The 21,574-nt window shown below is 38.0% G+C and overlaps 1 protein-coding gene across 10 annotated transcripts in view; it reads right to left on the reverse strand.

The window, feature by feature from the left end:
- Positions 1-21,574, reverse strand: part of GRXCR1 (glutaredoxin and cysteine rich domain containing 1) — a 339,136-nt gene that overhangs the window by 248,288 nt on the left and 69,274 nt on the right. For 6 of the 10 annotated variants that reach the window (XR_003680589.1, XR_003680586.1, XR_008617838.1 and 3 more), the window contains 2 exons: positions 13,502-13,740; positions 12,249-12,746 (listed from right to left, as the gene is read on the reverse strand). The gene's annotated coding sequence lies outside the window, so the exon portion shown is untranslated. Of the gene's footprint in view, positions 1-7,267; positions 7,588-12,248; positions 12,747-13,501; positions 13,741-18,616; positions 18,702-21,574 lie in introns of those variants that run through there. The other 4 variants (XR_003680585.2, XR_008617837.1, XR_003680591.2 and 1 more) reach the window with 3 other exon arrangements.

A 21,574-nucleotide genomic window follows, 5' to 3' on the forward strand; every position in this document is an offset into this window, starting at 1 on the left:
TTTGGTCTTGTTTATGGTTTCCTTTGCAGTGCAAAAGCTTTGAAGTTTCATTAGGTCCCATTTGTTTATTTTTGTTTTTATTTCCATTTCTCTAGGAGGTGGGTCAAAAAGGATCTTGCTGTGATTTATGTCATAGAGTGTTTTGCCTATGTTTTCCTTTAAGAGTTTGATAGTTTCTGGACTTACATTTAGGTCTTTAACCCATTTTGAGCTTATTTTTGTGTATGGTGTTAGGGAGTGCTCTAATCTCATACTTTTACATATACTTTTCCAGTTTTCCCAGCACCATTTATTGAAGAGGCTGTCTTTTCTCCACTGTATATTCTAATATATTACTATATATTAAAATATATAATATATAATAAATATTAGTTTATATACACTAAACTATATAAACTTATATGATGATTTATATATATAAATAAATGAGTATACTAGTTTATAAGCTATATAAATAAGTATATATAGATATAAACTAGTATATATAAACTAGTATATATATTAGTATATATAGTTATATATATAAACTATCATAGATAACAGTTTCTGGGAGATAAAGTTTCATAAATTCATAGCACAGTATGTGTTTTAATAGCATTTATCATGTATTTTAATAATTACCTATAGAGAGTATATATATATATATATATAGTATTCATGTATTCTCAGGGTGTGTAAAATTTTAGACTATAAGGATATCTACCAAATTTACCAAGCTATTAACAGTAGTACTCTTTTCTGGGTGGTGGAATAACGGTATTTTGTATTTGGGGCACGTGCACACATGCACACTGGCACTTTACTATGGCTATATGATTATAATTTTTGTTTGTTTGTTTTTGCGGTATGCGGGCCTCTCACTGTTGTGGCCTCTCCCGTTGCGGAGCACAGGCTCCAGACGCGCAGGCTCAGCGGCCACGGCTCACGGGCCCAGCCGCTCCGCGGCGTGTGGGATCTTCCCGGACCGGGGCACGAACCCGTGTCCCCTGCATTGGCAGGCGGACTCTCAACCACTGTGCCACCAGGGAAGCCCTATATGATTATTATTAACAAAATTCTTATTATGTTATATTAGAAATGTTTGCATGTCAGTCTCTCCCATTAGCTGTAATCTCTATAAGGATTCAAGGATCTTGCCACTTATTTCTATATCCATACTTTCTAGAAGAGTACCTGGAAATTAGTAGGTGCTTGTTGTTCTCAGAATAAATTAATGGAAGAATGAGTTTGATTTTGGACTTTCTCATGCAGGTCAGTGTCCGTCCATTCGTTCAAGTACTCTAACCAGGATTTGATGATCCACGTTCCTGTGATTGTGCTAATATGTTAGAGGTGCTTCCAACTAAAAATTGTCACTCACCATCTGGTTCTACAAGCATGAAGTCACTAGCCACTGTAGTTGCTGACCTTCAACATACCCTGAAAGGAGTTCAAGGGGAAGATCAGCAATGAGGCTCTCCGTGCTTTGGGAAAAACTGGCAGAACAGGCCGTCAGATAGATATTTTCAGGAGAAGATTTTATGAGCCCAATTTCTTGCATCTTCTCATACCTAGAAAAGCACTAAAATCATTAATGGAGACATCTGGCTCCTCATGACTAGCAGCAACCTTCTGCCAAAATGTGTGCTTGACTGCATGTATCCACCTTGACTGAAATCACGTACATACTGACCTTCCCCCCACCTCTTCAGAGCAGTTCCTCAGAGCTATCTGAATGGCTGTCTCTGGGCTATAGTCCTCATTTGACCCCAAAGAAAACTTAACTCACAACTGTCATGTTGTGCTTTTTTTTTTTTTAAGTGCTAACATTTTTAAAAGAAAACAAATAATGAATCACTTAATATCCTTCAGATGCCCCTGATAATAACATGACTTCACATTCCTAACATTGTCTTAGGTCCCATGATCATATAGAAGTTGATACCAAATGCTGACCTATCACTATTGAGAATCCCATCTAAAACTGCCTTCAAGTACTGTTGCCAGATGCCAATATTGACCTGGACCATCCATTATTTTATTTTCTTATTCAGAAAAAAAGCAGCATTTTTATCAACATTTCTTAAAATTACTTGGAAGTAAAAGAACTACTTTAAAACATAAAATGGTCAGGTCTAAGAGTTGATTTGATATAAAAGCTAATAAATTAGTCTGTTGTTCTTTCCTGGATGCTGATAGAAGAGACAAACCTCCTAAGTCAGAGAAAAAGGGTTTTGTTACTCATGGCACAGCAAACAGCTGAAGCACCAGTATATTTACAATGGTTCTTCTTGCCTCCAGATCTCACAAGGAGATGGGGAGGGGGCCAGGTGGATGCTATACATGCAGAGTATGTGCAGCCCAGCTGAGAAACGCTGAGATTGGGGAATCCACCACATTTATAGAAAGGCGTGAACTAGCTTACTCTTTGTGTGGGTGTAGAAGGAGATATCACCTCATCTCTCAAGATTACCAACTGCATAAACAGCCCTGAAAAATGGCCCCAGTAAACAGCAGTTAGGGCCTTACAATCTTAGCACACTCAGCAAGAAATAAAGGACAGCCAAGTAGCCTACAAATGACTATCTCTCCCACAAAACTATTATTATATAAGCACAAATAAATCATCGACCAGAATTTGCAAATTTTTATTTATTCTGCAGAGAACACAGAGCAAGCCTATTTCGATGTAGTTCAATGCTTGGGTTCCGCTTGGCTTTTATCCCCACCTACCATGACTAGAGCAAAGAGTTGGTGAATGAAATACAAGAAATAAGGCTGTGGCAGAAGTCAGGGTCAGAGGATAAAGGGTTTTATACACCATGATAAAGACACTGGACTTATCCAAAAAAAACAGGAGCTATTTGAGGGTTTAAAGTGAGAGAGATTCGATTTGCATTTTATATAAATGGCATGGAACAGGCAAATATAGAGGCAGGAAGGCTAATCTGGAGGCAGTTGAATGATTGCAGCCTGACCCAAAAAGTAGGAGTTAGGATACAGATAAGAATAGACTTGAGAAATGTTTAAAAGGTAGAATTGTCTCAATTTAGAGTTTAATTGTATACAAGAGGTAAGGAAGAAGAATTTAAGAAAATTGCCTGTTTCTGCCTTGAGCAACCAGGTCACGGTGGCACTCTTCCCTAATGTAGAAAGCACAGAGCATGCAGCAAATGAGAGAGTGAAAGCATTTTGTTCTTTTGATACTATAGGGAGTCTGAGACGTACTGGGACATCTGAGATGTTCGACAGAAGTTGGATATGCAGAACTGGTGCTTTGGAGATAAAGGCTTGTGCCATGGAACTAAATGGTAACTGAAGTCATGAAAGAGAACAAGATCATGTCAGAGTATATGAAGAACAAGAAGAAAAAAGAAAAAGGTTCAGCTGAGAACCCTTGAAGTACAACCACTCAAAGACAGTCAAAAGATTTAGAATTACAACCAGAAAGAAGAAAATCAAGAATACAGGATACCATGGTAGCTAAAAGAATATTTCAAGAAAAGAGACATCATTGTCAAGTGCTATGGCAAACGCGAATAACTTCATAACTTAACGTGTTTATTCGATTGAATAAGGAGGTCTTTATTTACATTGATATGAGCAGTTTCATTAGAATCGGAGGAAGAAATCATGTCAATAGAAAGAGAAGTCAAAGTGAGTTGAAAAAATGACAAATGTGTGTGTACATAGGCAACTGTTTCAAGAAGTGTACAGAATAAATGCAAACAGAGGAAACTTGCAGGGTTTGTTTTGTTTTTTAATGAAAGATTTGAATACGCTTTAAAGGAACGTAAGAAAGAACCAATAGGTAAGGGCAGATTGAAGATGTGGAGATAAGACAGGAGAGGTAGTCCAAAGAGATGCTAAAGTAGAATTTTCATAAAGATAAAATCAGTACTCTCATGCAAATATAAAATGAACATGTATCAAAGATTGCCTTCAGGGCTTCCCTGGTGGTGCAGTGGTTGAGAGACCGCCTGCCCATGCAGGGGACGCGGGTTCGTGCCCCGGTCCAGGAAGATCCCACATGCCGCGGAGTGGCTAGGCCCGTGAGCCATGGCCGCTGAGCCTGCGCGTCCGGAGCCTGTGCTCCGCAATGGGAGAGGCCACAACAGTGAGAGGCCCGCGTACCGCAAAAAAAAAAAAAAAAAAAAAAAAAAAAGATGGCCTTCAACTCACTAAACAAAGAGGTAACTCATAAGATATTAAGACCAGCTCAAAGTGATTTGAATAGCTGATTTATTTATAAGTAATTTAATATGGAAATGTAAGGATAAGATTGCTCAGTAAGTGCAAAATGATTAATATCCTGGAAAGCAAAAAACTGAAGCCTTTGGAGTTATCTTTTTACAGAAGAGAAAATGTGGACAGACCTTATTTACACCACTATAGGGCAAAATGCATTAGTTAACTATGCATGCTACTTCACTAAGTCATAATATATTGTGAGCTGAACAAAGTACATTCCCTTAGATAATCCTTGCATGGACCTGTAAAACAATGACCCCATATGATAATAAAAGGACTTTCTGTTCACCTTTTGGCATTATTTACAAGTTCTGAACAATTTTTCTCAAGAGAGAGTAGTTGCTAAGAAAGTAGGAAAGGAAGTTTATCTTCAAGGTCTTGGAAAGTATCAGAAACACTCAAAAAAAAAAGTGAGTGAAGTGAGTTAATGAACAATCCATTTATGAAATTATGGACAGAATCAATAAAGAGAAAGCAAAAATGGTGAAGGATCAGCAACACTAGCTCACTAGGTCTGATAACGGAGCAAATGGTTACCATGACCCTTTGAAACCTAAAGCTGTAGATGGCAACTGTGGACTGTGATAGAGGAACACATACAGTGGCAATCCCTCAGCCTGAGGAAGATAATAAAGGAAAGAATATCCCTCATCATTTTCCTGCTCTCTGATCTCTGGTGACTTCCATTGGCAAAATCCAACCTGATGCCAGAGGGCAAAGGAGCCTTTATGTAGGTCCTATAGCTCACTCTCCTGGGACATAAAGCAATGACTGATTAATTGGTACTATACCAAAAGGATCCTCTTGATAGATTCTAATATTCATGGATGTACTGTCTCATCACATTCTGATTACAAATTAATACATTCTTTTATTGCTTCTCAGGAAAGGAAACAGATGGCAAATGGTTATGGTTGGAATGAATCCATTTGTAAGCTATGATGTCCAAGATTATTTCAGGTCAATGTGAAATCAATAAACTTTATATTCATATTTATATAATTTTTTCATAAATTAACCAAATTAGCAAAACTTTCTCAGTGTATCAAATGTTGTCATGAGTTCTGAGAAAAGGAAATATGGTAACCAGCAACATTCCATGACACTAACTACTGGGAGTATTCGTAAAATACTGACTGGATTATGATACCTAATGAGTTAACAAAATGAATTTCCTTTATTATGTTACAATTTTAGATGTTACATCCTTTATAAGGCTTTTTTATCAGAAATCCAGAATGATGTAAAAGGAAAGGCCAACAGTTATTTCAAAATGATGTTGAAATGCAGGGTATATTCAAACAAACTGGATAGCAATATAGGGTGATTTGTTTTGTGCCAAAGTATAGTCACACGGCTCCATAAGGCACAAGTTTTGAGCTTCTGTAACTCACTAACACCACTTCCAGATCTCTTTGGCAATTATTATACACTGTTGTAACATATACAACAACAGTATCTTTCAACAGCAAGTACCTCCTCCTTGAACCCTTTCCATTTTCTATATGTAAATAAGTCTTTCCTAGATAATTTCAACAAAGAGCTTCATTTCAACAACAAAGAATTTGTTGAAATATCATGGTAGGCATAGAATCGTACTCTGAACCCACTGAGGCTATATCTGAGTCTCAATAAATGTCATTTTCATTTTCACCATGTATTTTATGGATGTGCATACATGTCCTCTCTTCTCTACCAGAATATAAATTCCTTATGTGTAAGTTCTCTCTTATCCACCACTACGTATCTTGTAGAAATAGAATATTATGGGCACTAATAAGCATTTGATAAATATTTGATGAATAAGTGGATGGACGGCTAAATGAATACAAAAGAAAACTAAATGGTCTGTTAATTAACAAATATTTGAAGAACTCTCATCTATTTATCAACTGAAAGGGGGAAGTAGTATATGCTATTGCTAATTGTTTTACTAGGAATATCAGCTGCATCTATGTTTTATCTATGTTGTATTCTTCAATACCTATGTCATAAATCAATTAGAAACCTAAAATGAAGATTTCCTCAAATGTGGAAACATAAAGCATAAACTCTTAGTTTTGCTTTACAGATAAGGTCATAGAAAGATTAAGTGGTTTACAAAAGCTTTTATACAAATGCTAATAGCAGCATTATCCATAATAGCTAAAAAGAGGGAAAAGCTCAAATATCTACCAACTGCTAAATGGATGAATAACATGTGGTATATCCATATAATAGAATATTATTTGGCAATAAAAAGGAGTGAAGTACTGATACATGCTGTACCAGGGATGAACCTTGAAAACATTACATTAAGCGAAATTTATATGAAATGTCCTGAATAGGCAAATCTATAGAGACAGAAAGTAGCTTAGTGGTTGCCAGGTTTGGGGGCAGAGTGAATAAACAGTGCCTGCTAATGGGTATTAGGTTTCTTTGGGGATAATGAAATGTTCTCAAGTTAGACTGTGACAACTGTATAATTCTGTGAAAATACTATAAAGCACTGAATTGTATACTTTAAATGAGTGAATGGTATGAAATGTAAATGATGTTTTAATAAAGCTATTGTTAAAAAGTAAAAATTAAGTGTCTTGTTCAAAATTGCAGGAATAATTAGTGAAGTCAGAACTGTAATCCACACTTTCCCAGCCAGTACAATTCCTTTTTCTTACCTTGCTGTTGTCTTGTGTGTAACACAGTTACTTTTTACTCCCTTATTTTCTGAAAATCTTCATTGCTTTTTTGCCATTTTTGTATTTTTATTTAGTTCTATTTCTTTCCTCCCATTTCTTAACTTCCTCAAGAGCTCTCACACTGTCCTTCCCAGCTGTTAAATGACCTGCATTTTAATGATCACGACTCAGTTTTATTTCTTATGGCTGCACATCAGGGTGACTTCTGATAATATTAATCTAATTCTTCCACAAAAGAGACATTTGGGACTAAACATATGAAAATTGATGGACAAGACTTTCGAGAAGATGATGACTTCAGCAGGATGTGAGCAGCAGGTGGGAAACCACTCAACAAAAGAATGATTCTGTTGCTGGAATTTTATTACATTCATAGAAATGAGAGACTTGCAAAGGTTGTTTAACTTGATACTCTTACCCGGGAGATTGACTTACAGCTGGTGTGTGAGAAATGGCATTTTCCAGATGACTTCCTCTCCTGTTACAAAGTCTGGCTATGACCCCTGCAAAGTGCTGGATCTGCTCCATGTTTGGGTGTTTGAGACACTTGTCTTTCCCCTCTGTGTTTTGTCCACTCATCTTCTTTTAATTTTAAGTGTTCTACTGTAGTAAGATTAATTCTTCTCCATTGAGTTCCATGTCTTTTTGAACATATGTGCAGCCATTGTGATTATTCCAACTGGGTCAGAGAGAAGGCATAATAAGGTAAATGGTAGTTCACACTATTAAAGAAAGCCACAGGGTAATACATTTTCTCTCTCTGCAGTACATGACTGGATAGATTCCTCAAATTTAAGAAATAAAAATGGACATTTCCTCGTCCATTATTGTCAATCTCTAGAAATGTCATTAAATGTGGTTAACAGGTGATTTTTTCTTTTTTTCCAAATGAAAATGTCCAATGTGAATCTTTCACTGGTTTAAATTGTAAATTACATTTTTTCCCCCATTTTTAAAAACATTCTCTGGTGGCTTTAAGCACCTTTTATTCACTTACTGTCCATGGTTATTCATTTTCCATTAATCCTGAATTATTTGGGGGAATCGCTCAACTTTCATGGGAAAAATGTTAATATTGGTAAGTTCATGTCTTTTAACTTAACACATAGCGGTAAATTTACAGTACAACTTGTTGTAAGTTGTGGAGGGAAGAGGAAAGAAAGGAGAAGATAGAAGATTGCTCTGGTTACAGACATAGTAGAAGTAACACCCCAAAGTGAAGCCTTTGTGACACTGTCATATTTCACAAAGTTAAAAGGGAAGGAGTAGGAAGCAGACAATGTTAGTTGCCTACCCATCTTCTCCCTTCTTTCTTGCTAACAGAAGCCCACTGTGTTTGGGTTGACAGTGTGCCCAGCCCCAAGGACTGAATCATGGGTTAGTCTTGCCAATAATGACTTTAATGTCTCCTTTTGATTCCTTCCTATTTGGGATAATGGTATGTCATAATGATGCTTAGAACTTCAGCAGCCATCTTGCCACCATGACGCAATAAAGGAGGACAAAAATTAAATGTGCTTAATAACAGAAAGGGTCAAAGAAATTGGGTCCTTGATGACATCACTGCACTGATGAACTAGATATCCTGCCTCCTCCAGACTCTTTGTAATATAAGAGAAGAAAAATGTCTCAAATGATCGTTGGGTGTTTATTAATTGCAGACCTACACATCCTAACTGAAACAGTATCAGAGCATTTTCATACCATCAAGAACATATATGATGCTCAAGATTATAAGAAAAGTTAAGCTTTTGATCAGCCTTAAATAATAGAAGCATTTCATCAAGCTCAACTGCCCTCTCCGAGTGGGTGAGGGAGTTTATTTTCTCTGATATGCCCTTCTGGATGGCATGACTGAGGTGAAAGGCATAGTTATGGATAAGCAATGGATACTGCTCTGGGTCCTCTCTGAATTTTGAGTTGTAATTCACCACAAGGATCATCATTTAAGAAAATAATGGATGACTATTAAGATTTTAGGAATTTTCCTCAAGAAGACAAGCTGTTTGATAAGATGATCTTACTTGATAATCTTTTGTTTAAATTTATACTTCTGGTTACCACTACACACAGCATAGAAGACATACCTAAGTACCTAAAAGGAGAGGGCACATTTCATATTTACAAACAAATCCTGGTTGCAGAGCAGAGCCGGAGCCTAGGAATGTGTAGCCATGCTAAATAGGCATCCTATTCCCTTTGCCTATCTCCCACCCATACCTCAGCCACACACTTGTATTCAATAATGAAAATAGGGGCTTCCCTGGTGGCGCAGTGGTTGAGACTCCGCCTGCCGATGCAGGGGACACGGGTTCGTGCCCCGGTCCGGGAAGATCCCACATGCCGCAAAGCGGCTGCGCCCGTGAGCCATGGCCACTGAGCCTGCGCGTCTGGAGCCTGTGCTCCGCAACGGGAGAGGCCACAACAGTGAGAGGCCCGCATACCGAAAAAAAAATAATAATGAAAATAAATAGTATTTAAAAAGTGCTAACACATTAAACACAGTGTTTATACACCTGTCTTGATTTCCTGAGTAGGGAGTTTATAATAGAAATACAATGACTATGGCCTTCTATCATTTTTCTCAACACTCTGAGCTGCAGAGTTCTTAGGAACAGAAAGATGGTCTATCAGAATCATTAACTGGATGATGTTAAGCTTAGAGTCATGCAGCTAGTAGTTGTTGAGCACCTGTAACATATCAGGGTTTGTATTAAGTACTGAGGTGGAAGGCGTGATTAACACCATCAGTTTCTCACAGATGGGAATAAAACCTAGTTATGTACCCACAAAATTGCATCCCATTGTGGCAGAGTGCTATAACGAAGATTTGGGGAGAGAGAAAAGAGAGGCAAGACTCAGATGGGGGTGGTTGGGAAGGCTTAGGATGGTAGAAACTCACGCTGAATCTTGAAGGACTAAGTGGAACTTTCTAGATGAGGAGAGAAGGATATTTACCAGCAGTTGGAACTGGATGTGCAAAGATTGCAAGGCAACAGAGAAGCAATCAGCTAATTACGGCAGGCTCAGTGAGGGATCCATGTGAGGGAGAAGGAGCAGATGGGAAGGGAGGGAATTTCTGGCTACATGAAAGTTTAACCCCAATGGAGATAGGAAGGCCTTGGGGGATTTTAGGCAAGGAAGTGAAAGATCATTCTGGCGGCTTAGGACAGAATGAATTAAAATGAAGAGAGTCTGGAGGTAGAAAGAAAATAATTCCAACTAAAAATTACAACAGTGGCATTGGGTATGAATCAAGAAATTTCAAGAGAGAGTCTAAAGGATTTAGTGATCAATTGAATGTAAGGGTAACAGCTCCATGGGGGGTTTGAGGATGACTCACATATTCTGACAACCAACTGGGATGGACAGTTATGACATACTTTATGATATATAAAAATGAGTTTTGTGTTTAGGGGAAGAAGGAAGCAACAAATATACTTTTCACAGTGTCGAGTCTGAGGAGATTATGGTTTATTCAAGTAAAACTGTCCAACAGATCAGAGGTTCCTAAGCTTCCAGATTTCACATACCAGCAAAATTTCCAAATAAACATGAGAGACCAATTTAAGACTGCCAATTTTTCATTTTGCTGAGTCAGGATACGTTTTTAAAAAAATCTATCCACTGATATCAATATTTCATTTTTATAAAAGGATATTTCAACACCAAAAACTGAGTGAATCTTAATATAAAAGGCAATTTATTAAATTAAGTAAACTTGACTTCATTTTAAAACTGCACTGAAATGTCCTTCTTTTAAATTAATTAATTTATTTGGCTGAGATGGGTCTTAGCTGTGGCACGCAGGATCTTCATTGTGGCACATGGGCTTCTCTAGTTGCAGTGCACAGGCTTCTCTGGTTGCAGCGCGCAGGCTTCTCTCTAGTTGTGGCACACAGGCTCCAGAGTGCGCAGGCTCAGCAGTTGTGGCACGCGGGCTTAGTTGCCCTGTGGCATGTGGTATCTTAGTTTCCTGACCAGGGATAGAACTGCATCCCCTGCACTGGAAGGTGGATTCTTAACCACTGGACTGCCAGAGAAGTCCCAAAATGTCCTTATTTTTTTCAGTTCCTCTTTTACCAACATAATCCTCATCACTGACTTACAACAGACCACAGATTGGCACTAAAACCACTGAAAAAGTTTGTACATATAGAGATTTGGGGTCCAACAGAGAAGCGTTAGTTGAAGATCTAGAATCATAAGCATATTATTTGAAATTGACAAAACAGATAATCATAAGTACTATTTATTCACCATCTTCTATGAGTCAAGCACTAATGTAAGGGCTTTACATAATTTCTCATTTCAAAATCTCAACAATTCTGAAAGGTAAGAGAGGGTAGTTCATTTTTACAGATGAAGAAATTGAGACTGAAGATATTAAGTTGCGCAAGGTCACAAAGCAGAAAGTGGCAGAGCTAATAGCCAAGATTTCTCTAACTTGAAGTTCTCTATTTTTAAGTGTGATGTTAAACTGCTACCCTGGAAAGAATATGTAGAATGAGACAGGGCATCAAGGATGGAACTCTAAGGAATACTGACACTTAAGATGATGCTCCAAAAGAAAAGAGCCTAGAAAAGGAAAATAAATAGGGTCATGTGAAACAAAGGAGAGGAGAATTTACAAAAGAAATGTGTTGTCAAAAATTTCAAATATCATGGAGAAGGTAAATATAAATTAAATATGCATAAAAATCTATATTTATACAAACTGAAGTGAAAAAATTATACACTGCATTTTCTTTTAATAGTCTGTTAGTAATACTCATCAGTCCTGCTGACCTTTTCACGTGCTTAGCAGTCACTCAGTTACTAGAGTTAGGAACTTACTCTACAACCATGTATCTAACCCCTTTTGCAAGTCGGAAACCAACCTGGACACCTTTTTGGTACTGGCCCATTGTAAGGGTCTTAATCTGGATTACCTCAGCAGTTGGATTAGCTAGCATTTGAACTCCTGATGCTGGTACTTAAATAAATCTTTCAGGATCAAATCAAACCACATTCAAATTTATATAATATCTCTTGTGCAGGATAAGTTCCTCTAACTAGAAAGTTTTTTAAAGTGTAATTTGTAATTTAGGAACTCTGGATGTAGAGAAATGTTTGCTACAATTTTATAGCCTGTTCTAAAATTTCGATTATAAAAGCTGCTTCTAATAGGCACAAAGATTTGAAATGCAATTTCAATATGCTATCACCAGGAGGCACTGAAACATTGATATCAGGGTTTGAATAATTAAGCCAATACATTGTATAAGTTTAAGACAATCACTTTTATCAAGTCCTAACAGAGATTTCCAATCATGAATTCTTTACCCCTTATATGCCTGTCATAAATTATTGCCTCTCAGGTCCAAATTCTTTCTATTTCCCTGCTCTGTGAAAATGGGCCCTTTAAATATTTTCCACTGTCAACTGTGCCATGTCACACTTTATCAATAGAGACTGCTGGAGGGACAATACAGGGGGAAAGGGTTTTGCCTCCTGCTTCTCATGTGCTCACTTCTGCGTAGACTTCTGCAGCATATGCCTAGTGCCCAGGTCCTACAGCTCAGGCAGCTTCCAGCACCAGGTTCCTACGGTGTGCCCAGCTTCTCCAGAGCCAGGTTCCTGCAGAGTGGTCAGGAGAAGAGTGACACCACCTTTGGGCAGTTTTGTAGCATTGCTTCAGGTGAGATACCTCCTCACGAACAACTTTCCCTGGAGCACTAGAGAAAGGCAGCTTCCTGAGAGCAGATTTCCAGCAAACTCCCCCAGGGTAGCGTCACAGGGACTTTTCTGACATCCAGTGAGGACTGTGCCTTCTGCAGTAGGTTCCAGATCTCAATCCTGGAGTGTGGAGAGGGGGGGGATGAGTGGGAACTCTTCCTTGGGTGATCTTCTCAGCCCTATGGATAAGGACTGCTCCTTATACCCGTTATACTATATTCTTTAGAGTTCTCTTTACTTCTCACCAGTGAAAGAAGCATTGCTCCAATCTATTAGAGTTAGTGATTCTTTATATTAAATTTACCCTATTCAAGTTATTTCATGATTTTTCTCTCCTGATAAGATGCATACTGATAAAATCCAGTTACACTTACCTTTATTAAAATAACCAAAGAAATTAAAATAACCAAAGAAATTAAAATAATAGTAACTCTATAAATTCCAAAGATGATAATTTAACATCACAACTTTTAAAGAAATAAATAATTCAAATACCTTTCCCATGAAATATTAACTTTGCCAGTTCACCATGTTTCCCAAGAGGAAGTCAAACACCTTTTCTGGTGGTCTTTCCTTAACCTTAAATTTCCTCTATATTAAAGGAGGAAAGAGGAAGACAACTGAAAGAATCTTATTGAGAACCTATCACAGCCTAGAGGTCTATACATCTCGTCTGTCTTAATCCCACAATGACCCAAAGAGTGTTATTATTTCAATTTTAGTCAAGGAACTAAGACCAAGAGCGGTTAAAAAATTCACCAAGATCATGCACCTAGTAAATGGCAGAGAGGATTCAAAGGCAGATGTGACCCAAAGACTGTTATTATTTCAATTTTAGTCAAGGAACTAAGACCAAGAGAGGTTAAATAACTCACCAAGATCATGCACCTAGTAAATGGCAAAGAGGATTCAAAGGCAGATGTGGCTGATTCCAAACTCCTTACGCTTCCCCACAGATGATTTTTTGTGTAACTGGCTCTCTTCTCTCTGACTTCAGATACAGAAGGTGGCTCACTGGGACTGAATTTTTAATTTATGTTTTCATCTTCCTTGCTCTCAGAAGAGATGCTTCTTCTCTCTGCATGCTTCATAAGAAAAAGAAAGAAGCAACTACCTAGAAAGCAGGCAAAAAAAAAAAAAAAAAAAAAAGCTTTCATGAGTATTTTCCCTCAGTCAAAAAGAAATATTTCTAATAATATAACAAGAGTGAAATTATACCCTCCCTTTTCTTTTCCCAATCAAAACAGGCTATTTAGGTGGCAATCATATAATTAAACTTTAGCAACTTTAGCCCTAGAAATATTGGTTTATATTATATTAAATTTAGCATATTTTTCAAGTGTTGAAAGAAAAAAAACTGTCAGCCCTAAATTCTATACTTCACAAAAATATCCTTCAGGTATGAAGGGAAAAAAAGACATTCTCACATGAAGGAAAACTAAGAGAATCTGTTCCCAGTAGACTTACCCTTAAAGAATGCCTTAAAGAAATCCTTCAAACAGAAAGAAAATGACTTCAGAAAGGTAGAAATAACAATGCAGTAGGTTAAAAAAAAAAAAAGCAGGGAGGGGGTAAATATAATAGACGCTTCTTCTTCTCATGGGTTTTTAATCATGTCTGGTGGTTGAAGCAGCAACTATAACACCACCCCAGAGGGTGCCTGATGTGTGTAAAGGAAATAAATTTTTAAATGAGGAGAGTTAAGGGATTTAAAAGGAAATAAGGTTCCTATACTCCACTTGAAGTAGTAAAGTATTTTTTCAGTAGATTGTTATTGCAGTTACACATGTTCATTGTAATACCTAAAGCAACCACTAAGAAAACAGTACATCTAAAAAACTGTTCAAGGAAGACAAAGGAGGACCTTTGTATCACATGTTAATGTCTGCTAGGAGAATAGACTTCAGAAGAGGCATCCAGCACTCAAGTGGACAGGATGACTCAGTCGCCCAGCCTCGGTCTTTAGCTTATCTGGCAATTGAATTGTATAGCTATGAGCTAGAATGGCCATGGTGGAAGAAATGGACCTTCACATGGGCCTGGAATCCTTCTCACCAATGCTAGTCTAGCTATTGCCACTGCTGAATGTCTAACTTGCCAGTAGCAGAGAACTACAGTGTGCCCCCAAAACGGAACAATCTTTCAGAGAGACAAACCAGACTCTTACACTCTGGAAAGGGAAAATGTTCCATGCTACCCATGCTTGATCCTGTATTCCAGATAGGGCTTTGCCTTTCCTTTCCTGGCCACACTTCCCATCCAGCATCACCAAGGACTCACTCTGGATAGCCAGGTGACTTTCATTCCCAGTCGTTACTGTAAATGGGAAAGTATAGCAACCATGACCTGATAAAGACAGAGTGACCAAGAGGCTCACAACTCACAAATTAAGGATGGGGCCTGGGTCACCCCCACCAGGCAAACCACACCTTGGCAGAAATGCTCATCAATGAGGAGAGGAATATAGAACTGGTAGTGGAGGCAGGAGGTAATGAATATTACACATGGCCTCAGGACAAACTGCAGCAACAGCAGCTGGATTTTATCCCAGTAACCTTCTTGTAAGGTTTTCCAATCAGAATTCTCGAGAGGCTGTGCCTGAATGTAAGTGTATCTGAGTTCGAAGGGTAAACTGTAAAGGATGTTGTTGGTACCCATCCACGTCATGTAAACAGCTGTTTACACGTCATGTAAACAGCTCACAGCTACTCTCATTTCTAGTGACTTGCCCTCACACAAACAGGAGCATCCTCACCTGGGAGGCTATGACCGCCCACCCCTCCCAAGGGAAGACCACTGCCCTGACTGACTCCCATCAGGAGGAAATGACTTGGTTGTACAATTTGTTCTCCACGGTTTCCTGTGGAATCAGATCCATATTCTGGCTCAGTTTTTTGTTTTTGTTTTTTTTCCTGTCCTATCCTATTTTCCTCAATTTCCTTCACCTGAAAGTGCTTTCCTAAAAAAAAAACAAACAAAAAACCACTGGAACAAGAATTCCTATCCCATACTCTCCTTGTAGAAACTCCAGCTAAGACACTTGTGAATCTTACAAAACTGTGCTCTGCTAGACATGCCTTGTAAAACTTGATAGATACCATCAAATCTGAAACTTGAAACCAAATGATTAAATTTAAATCTGAGATAACACAAACTCTGTATGCATTTCATATTACTTAGTTAGGAAACTAGAGTTTACGATAAATATAATAAAATATTGTTAATTCAAAAGAGGCAACAAGCTTTCTATTTCTGCTTTGATGATGTCTTTCCAAAATCTTCATTACTCTGAAGGCAGGAAGCATGCAATCACAGAGAGCCTATCTTTCACATTAGTTGTTTTGTATGGGCCAAGAAAACTGAAACAGAGGCCACCTACAACAAGAAGAAATGACTTTTGAAATAATTTTCACTCACCATAAAATTTATTCTGCTTATAATGAATTATATCATTCAGGTGATTTTCCACAAAAGTCCAATTTTAAAAAACATTGCAAAACAAAGTCACAAATCAGCATTGTACTGTAGAGGGAAATATTTCTAGAAATAATATATAATATTATGGATTCAAAAAACACTAAATTGAGGAAAAAACAAAAACCACCACAGAGAATTTAAATCTTAATTGTAATCATAACACTAGGAAACTTGGTGGGTTCAATCCTCTCTAGAGGACACAGAACAAGTGTATTCTTTTAACTCTGGTTCTCCTAGGCCTTCAAGACTAGAAATTTATAATCTAGGTTATAAAATTAAATTATTTTAAAAAGAGCTCCTATCACCATTAAGAAAAGAATATGTCATCAAAATCCATTGTTCAACTTCCATAAATCTAATGTTTTCAAAACTCATCTTCCATCAAAGGGAGCGTCCAATAGTTTGACAAACCATGGTGACCAGCACTTAACACTAAATCTTTTTTTTAAATATATAAATTTATTTATTTATTTATTTTTGCCTGCATTGGGTCTTTGTTGCTGAGCACGGGCTTTCTCTAGTTTTGATGAGCAGGGGCTACTCTTCAATGCGGTGCACGTGCTTCTCATTGTGGTGGCTTCTCTTGTTGCGGAGCATGGGCTCTGGGACGGGGGGTTCAGTAGATGTGGCACACAGGCTCAGTAGTTGTGGCTCGCAGGCTCTAGAGCGCAGTCTCAGTAATTGTGGCGCATGGGTTTAGTTGCTCTGCAACATTTGGGATCTTCCCAGACCAGGGCTCGAACTGGTGTCCCCTGCATTGGCAGGCGGACTCTTAACCACTGCGCCACCAGGGGAGTCCAAATTAGCACTAAATCTTATCACAAATTTTGGTACAGAACATTATGGTGCCCTACATATTGAAATAATGATTTCCTTTAAAGTTCCTTAGCCTATTTTCCAAGGCCCTCCAAGCTTTGACCCTAACCTGCCTTTCTAAGTTTATCTCTGACTATCCCTACATGCCCCTAGAGACCAACAAAACTGGGCAGTTACTCTTCCCTGACAAATCCCTTATTTTTTCACATTTATTTCTTTACAGAATAACTTCATCATTAGGTTCTGGAAGAAACTGCTTGGGTTCAAGTTTCTCAGCATTATTTTGAAGCAAACCTCAAACATCAGTATCAATTTATACATAATTACTTCATTGTATACCTTTAAATATAAGGGCCTTTTTTTTTTCAAACACAGCCATGGTGTCATTCACTACCACATCTAAAATATGAACCATAATTCCTTAATAATCGTAAAACAAGCTGTCGGTATTCAAATGTCCATGACTGCCTTGTATATTTTAAAGTGTTTAGTTTAAATCAGGACTCAAATAAGAATCACACATTGCATTTGATAGTATTTCTAAATTCCTTAAGATTCTTCCATGCCCACGTTTCCCCCTTTGAAATTTATTTATTAAAAAAAAAATAAGATCACTTATCCAATAAAGCTTTCCACACTCTGGATTTTAATGACTGCTTCCCCATGGTGTCTTTTAACATGTTTGTCTGTCCCCTGTAATTCCTGTAAGCTGCTAGTTAAATCTAGAGGCTTGATCTGTTTCAAGGAAAAATTTTGGCAAGAATACTTTAGAGATGGTGGTACAATACTTCTATCAAGAAGCATATAATGTTTAGTAGTTTCTCTTTTTGTGGGGGTAACAGCTGTAAATGATCATTTCCTAGATCAACTACATCACTGAGGGTTCACAAAAAGGTGATGTTTGCATCCTATTATTCCTTCTTTGTCTATTGGCTATGATAATTTTATAGAGAGAAACACCCTCATGAACTGTTTGACTGCCCTGAGGTATATAGTTCGTATAGGAGAAGGTGATTAAATGCTTGATTCTTTCAATGGGAAGAAAATTCTTGAAGATGATTTCTCAGGTGAGAACTCTGTTAATAAATTGCCCCTAATGGAGAGGTCTGCTGTGCTCATTCTCACCTGAAAGCTAGTTAGAGGACCATCACGGGTACTACTGAAAGAGCTTAGTATGTATGCAGTATGGGAGCCCAGTAGACTGGAATCTGACTCCCACCTGACAAATATAAAGAGCTAAAGGTAAGGTGACTAGCTGTTGATGAATGAACCCAAGGACTGTGGGGTCTACTTCCACTGTACAGCTTATCAAGTCCAAGGGTACATCAAGGATTCCAGTGCGGGGCTTCCCTGGTGGCTCAGTGGTTGAGAGTCCACCTGCTGATGCAGGGGACATGGGTTCGTGCCCCGGTCCGGGAAGATCCCACATGCCGCAGAGCAGCTGGGCCCGTGAGCCATGGCCGCTGAGCCTGCGCATCCGGAGCCTGTGCTCCGCAGCGGGAGAGGCCACAACAGTGAGAGGCCCGCGTACCGCAAAAAAAAAAAAAAGGATTCCAGTGCACCAGATATGGGTCATGACAAAAGAGAGACCTTGTGGAGGTTTATATTATGTCCTATCCAACAGAACCCACTTGCATATATGGCCTGCCAGATTGCTAGCAACTGAGGAGAGAGTAAGAGGAGAGTGTATCACTTACCACAAGAGAACTACAGGGAAGAAGCTCCTAAACATGTGATGGAGGGCTCTGAAAACCTCATGAGAGAAAAATTCTTCTTTCAACACCTGCTGAACTCAGAAAGTTCAAAGCCATATTAAGTCATGTTAAGTCTTTGGTTAACAAAACAGACTGGTAGTCCATTATAGTTATGGATTATTTTTTTCTCTTCCACAGTATATATACTTGGCCGTAGACCAAAGTGCTAACTGTGATTGTGGCTGAGAAGTAGGATCTTTTTCCTACTGAAATAGTTTTATCTTTTCTCCAGAAGTTCCACTATTTTTATAAGAGCAAAAGTTAAGTTATAGGGATTTACTGTTTAGGGAATGAATGAGTAAACTTGTCCAGGCAACTAATGGTCTATGTCTTGGCTTATAAACATTTTCGTATTGATTTTCCTAGTTCTCATCCCACTCTGCCCTGGCTATTTGAAAAGCTGCAGCTAAAACTCATCCCCTGCTTTATTTTCTGCCCAGTCATTTTATGCTTCAGCAAAATTCTTGCTCTACTCCTTAATGGCCTTCTGGGGATGGAAGAGCAACTTCAATAAAAGCACAGTGAATTAAGTGATGGGACCAAGCCATTAACAAAACTCTAAGCTTGTCCTAGATCCTAGAACATATAGTTCTAGTATAGCCCCTCTAGCTTTTAACATATTTCTATGCATATTATTTAATTTATCTAACAAATAGGTGTTTACATTTATCAAATACTTTTTCTGCATCAATTGCAAAAGTCATATTATTTTATTTTCTTTATTGTCTGTAAAAATGGTAAATTCTCTGGTTATATTTTCTGATGTTGAGATCTGGGATTACTGGGATAAACCTGATCTGAATAATGAATTATTTTTTAATAATCAAATGTTCGATTGGCTAATGTTTAATTTATAATATTGAAACATGCATTAACAAGTGAAATTGGCTTATAATTTTCTTTTATTGCCATTATCTGATATTGGAATCAAGATTGCACCAATCTCATCAAATAAGCTGATAGTGCTTCTTTTCTGGGATAAAATTTGTAAGAGTTTTCCTTGAAAATTTAGTAGAAATTCCCTTCAAACAGACGGGGGCTACAAAGTTTCAGTGGGAGGGAGGTTTTTTGCCACCATTTTAACGTCTCTACTGCTTATCGACCTATTCAATTCTTCTAATTTGGACACTTTATATTTTTCCAAGTAGTTAATGACTTCTTATAAGTTATCAAGTAAATTCTTATATAGTTGTTCATAACATTGCTTTTGATTTAAAATATGTTATATTTGTAGTTATTATTCTTTTTCATTGCATGTTTCTGTTTTCACTTTGTTTTTTCTTTTCCTTGCTCAGACTTTTAGTTTTGTTGATATTTTTATTGTTTTTAATTCTTTATTTTATTAATTTCTCTTTTATTGTTATTAATTCTTCCTTCCTTGTTTCTTTCTGTTTATTTTTTTGGATTTTCTCTGTTACATTTTCAACTTCCTGAATTGAATGTTTAGCTTAATCATTTTCAAACTCTCTGTCCTGCTAAATTTACTTGAAACTATACATTTCTGTCAAAGGACTGTGTTAACCATACCTTAGCAAATATGACATATGAGGCTTTATTGTTGTTTGAGTTGTAAAACTTCATAATTCCCTCCATGATCTCCTTTTTAGCCCCATGATTTTTTATTAATATAAAATCTGACATTTAAGATTATGTAAACCACACTTATTTCCTCTGCTAAAATTTCTAACGTCAATCAATTATGGTCAGTGAATGTAGCCCACATGATATTGATTCCTTGGAATTTATTGAGGCTTCCTATATGGTCTAGTAAATTTTCCATGAGAGAACATTTTGTAAATAATCTGTGTGATCATTTGTATTCTCAGTTGCTTCAGTGTTGAGTTGTGTTTTGTGCTTATGTATGTCTGTGTATGTGTGTATCTTTTGGGAGACACAATTCAACCCAGTACACATGGCAAAAGGGGCTTTGCAGATGTTATTAACTTAAAAATCTTGACATGGGGATATTGTCCTGGATTATCCAGGTGCCAGTATAATCACACAGACACACAGAGACACAAACACACACATACATACATACATACATCTACGTATATAAAATGGTTCAAGCTTTTTTATTACATTACTCAGTTCTTCTACGTCTCTAGTTTGTGTTTGTCTGATTTATTTGTCAATTTATGAGGGGAGCATGTTAAAATCTCTTGCAACATATGTTGATATATCTATTTATCCCCACCATTATGCCACTGTTACTTTGTATATTTTGAGGCTATATTGTTAAAGCATCTATATAAATGCTGACTATACCTCCTTGCTATATTATTTTCTTTAACATGCTCCCCTCATAAATTGACCCTAAGTGGCATCTGATCAGGCAGGGGGCAGCCATTACTGGCGATGGCACAGGTAGCACATCAGAGGCAGTCTGGATTTCTAACGGCAGCCAGACCAACACAGTTCACATGCTGACCTTCACCAAACACCCAGCCAGCCCCTCTTGCTCCAGCACTGCTCCCCTCTGTGGCAAGGGTGCTGATGCTGGGAGGGGAAAGAGCACACACTTAAAGGGAACTGAGCCAGCTGAGGCCAACCCTCAGGGCTTCTGCTCTGGCAACATGGGACCTGCCCCTGCCTCTATAGAGTGGTGACAGCCACTAACCAAGGGGAAGACCCACCTCACACCTGGATCTGGCCCTAGCCACTCCTTCTCCAGCCCCACTCCTACCAAGGTGATAGCTGCCAGCACATCCTGAGGAAAGATGTGACTTGTGTTCACACCAAATCCAGCTCTCCCACCAAAGACCCTGGGCACACACACACTGTATAAGGATGTTCCCACCTAAGGACACCCCTTTAAGACCGCCATAGGTAACTGTTGCACCTAATTTCATTGAGAGAGAGAAAGTTAAGCAAAATGAGAAGATGGAGGAATCTGCCTCA

Source organism: Physeter macrocephalus, chromosome 7 (assembly GCF_002837175.3).
Source record: "Physeter macrocephalus isolate SW-GA chromosome 7, ASM283717v5, whole genome shotgun sequence".
Taxonomy (NCBI): Eukaryota; Metazoa; Chordata; class Mammalia; order Artiodactyla; family Physeteridae; genus Physeter; species Physeter macrocephalus.